We start from the raw sequence: 3,247 nt of genomic DNA, 5'->3' as shown, positions 1-3,247 counted from the left end.
TGAGTTTGTATAGGGAATTTAGTGTAAAAATGAGAGAATGGGGTGAGGTATTTATAGGATAACCTCTCCCTCATCAAATCAGAAAATTTAATGCAAAGTAAGTAGATTTAGACTAGCATAGGTGATGTGTCTTATGGTGGTGGAGTGAGAAGATTTGTTGAGTGATTTAGGGGCATTTGGAAGCTTTTGCATTACTTGTGTAACAAGTGGCTCATGAAATGATGACTTCCAACTTTATTGATATGACGTAATTTCCCGATAAACGTCGTGTCCGAACATTTATGGATAATTTCGTCCGGAAATATACAATCTCCCGATTTAGGACATTTGCCCGAAACGTTGAAACTTGAATTTTGAGGTGAAAAATATCTAGAGGTGAGTTACAGACAAACTTGGTATCTATTTTTTACTAGAAATAATATTTCTAAGCCAACGGAGAAATCAGAATTCGATTCCGAATTACGGAACTCAAAAACTGGGCAAAAACTCGATAAAACGACCCGAAATCGTCTCAGAAACTTTTATTCTCAAAAAATCTTGAAAAAATAGAGAAAGCAAGAAAATCATAATACAAGACTAATACTCAGCTAGGGTTTAACCCAAAACATTACTGATTAATTTCTATAATTAATACATTAATACTAATTACATAATTAAAAGTGCTCTAAAAAACACGGTGTTACAATCCTCCCCATCTTATAAAATTTTCGTCCTTGAAAATTAATCATACCTTCTAAGAAAATAGATGGGGGAATGATTCCTTCATGCCACTTTCAACCTCCAAAGTAACATCTTCATCATTCTTCTGGCTCCAAATTACCTTAACTAAGGCGATTTCTTTGCCTCGTAGAGTCATCACACTCCGATCGGCAATTCTCAACGACAAAGTCTGGAAAGTGAGATTATCCTTGAACTGAATTGAGTCGGGTTCAATAACATGCGACGGGTCACTAATGTATTTTCTGAGTTGAGACACATGGAAGACATTATGTAGGTTTGACCGCAAAGGTGGCAAGGCTATTTGATAAGCTATTTGAGATGATATTTGTAGGAATATCATGCAATCGGACTATTTCATTACTGTACAACTCTGCCAGTCTCTCCAAAGAGTACTTTATGTTGATTGGTAGAAAGTGAGTCGTCTTCATCAAATGATTCACAATTAACCAAACAGTGTCATAACCCTTTTGAGTTCGTGGAAAACCGTTCACGAAGTCCATTGAAATGCTATCCCATTTCCATACAGGGATATCCAAGGGTTGAAGTTCTCCACCGGGTCGCTTGTGCTCATGTTTTGCTTTTTGGCACACTAAGCAACGGGAGACATACTACGCTACATCTTTCTTCATATTGGACCACCAAAGTATCTTCTTCAGGTCTTGATACATCTTGGTAGCTCCTAGATGAATACTTAGCTTGCTTTTTTGAGCTACGTCCAAGATCTCCATTCTTAAATCGGGATCTCTTGGCACACAGACTCGATTCTTGCATTTGAGTACTCCATCGGTTTCTACCTGAAATTCCGGAGATTTCCCTTCAGCCAACAAGATTCTCTTTTCTTGTAGTTTTGGATCCAAACCTTGTAAACCCTTCAGTTGTTCCAAAAACTCATTTGTTATGGTAAGCATGCCTAAAATCAAACTTTTAGGTCATACTTAAATCGCTAAATTCAAATCCCTAAACTCCTCCATCAGCTTCATTTCTCTGACCATCATGGTTGAAATGTGCAAAGACTTCCTACGCAATGCATCAGCCACCACGTTAGCTTTTTCGGGGTGGTACTGAAGAACAAAATCGTAGTCCTTGAGGAATTCCATATGTCGTCTATGTCTAATGTTCAGTTCCTTCTAGCCGAAGAGGTACTTCAAACTCTTGTGGTCGCTGAAAACTTCGAATCTCACACCATACAGATGGTGTCTCCACACCTTGACGGGAAACAAGATTGCTGCTAGTTCCACATCGTGTGTTGGGTAGTTCTGCTCATGTGTCTTTAACTGCCTTGACGCATAAGCCACTACTTTCCTTTGTTGCATCAACATGCAACCTAATCCTTGCTTAGACGCGTCACAATAGATGTTGTAGTTTTCGTTGGGATCTGGAAAGACTAATACAGACACTATGGTCAACCTGTCCTTCAACTCTTGAAAACTTGATTCGCCCTTTGTCGTGCACACAAAGGGTTTGTCCTTCCTCGTTAGTGTAGTTAGCAGCAAGGCGAACTTTGAAAATCCTTCAATCAATTTCCTATAGTACCCCGCTAATCCGAGAAAGCTTCTGATCTCCGTCACCAACTTCGGAGAATTCCATTCCATTACGGTCTGCACTTTCCTAGGATCCACGGATTGATATTTCACCAAACATTAGAAAATATCTAACAAGTTACAGTAGTAATACTTAATCTTAGTCATTCCTTTTCTTTGATCCAATGGACCAAATAGGTGAAACTTAAAAGTTATTTAAGATTTATCATTTTCTCTCACATCATTTATTGCATTCACTAATTTGGTCTGTGAGATTAATTGTAACTGGTATAACTTAACTTGAATGTAAACAGACCCCTCCTTATAAAAAATGTTCAATATATAATTGGGGATTAATTTAAGTTTTAGTTCTTGAATGAGTTGTAAGAAGAAAATATTTATGTCACCATTCTTATCAATTTATTTTTACAAAAATCTCAACCATCTTGTTATAAACTACCCATTGTCATTTCGAACACATTTTTTTATAATGAATAATAATGAATAATGGGTAAAAGGATGTGGGAAAAATATCATCCCTCGTTTCATTCTTTTTTAGTTTAATCTTGAGCCAAATCTATTTGGATTTGTTAATCTCTTTTATAATTTTTTATTTTTTTTCTTGTCATGGAGTGTTTTCAAGAGAATATTTCATGCACAAGCAACACTTTTAGTCAAAATTCCTTATATACTAAGTTTAGGGATCCGAGTTTTATTCCTCTTTGTTGTATATCTAAAAGTGTTACAATAATTTGAATCGATGAACCCCCATTTTGGAAATTTTAATCAGAATTTAATTACACCTATTTAACACTAGACAAGTATGTTCATTCTCGTAAAGCTAATTCATTCTTTTCAATCTCTAGCACTTTGCATTAAATTTGTTAGACTCTAGATTTTGTTTTTTTTTCAAATATGACCTCTCACGAGCTATTGTACTAAGCTCTCTGTGAGAGGAATCTCAGAAAATAAGAGATATTCATTATAAGGCTAGGATCAATGAAGAA

Source organism: Lupinus angustifolius, chromosome LG20 (assembly GCF_001865875.1).
Source record: "Lupinus angustifolius cultivar Tanjil chromosome LG20, LupAngTanjil_v1.0, whole genome shotgun sequence".
Classification (NCBI taxonomy): domain Eukaryota; kingdom Viridiplantae; phylum Streptophyta; class Magnoliopsida; order Fabales; family Fabaceae; genus Lupinus; species Lupinus angustifolius.
This window is presented reverse-complemented; position numbering follows the sequence as displayed.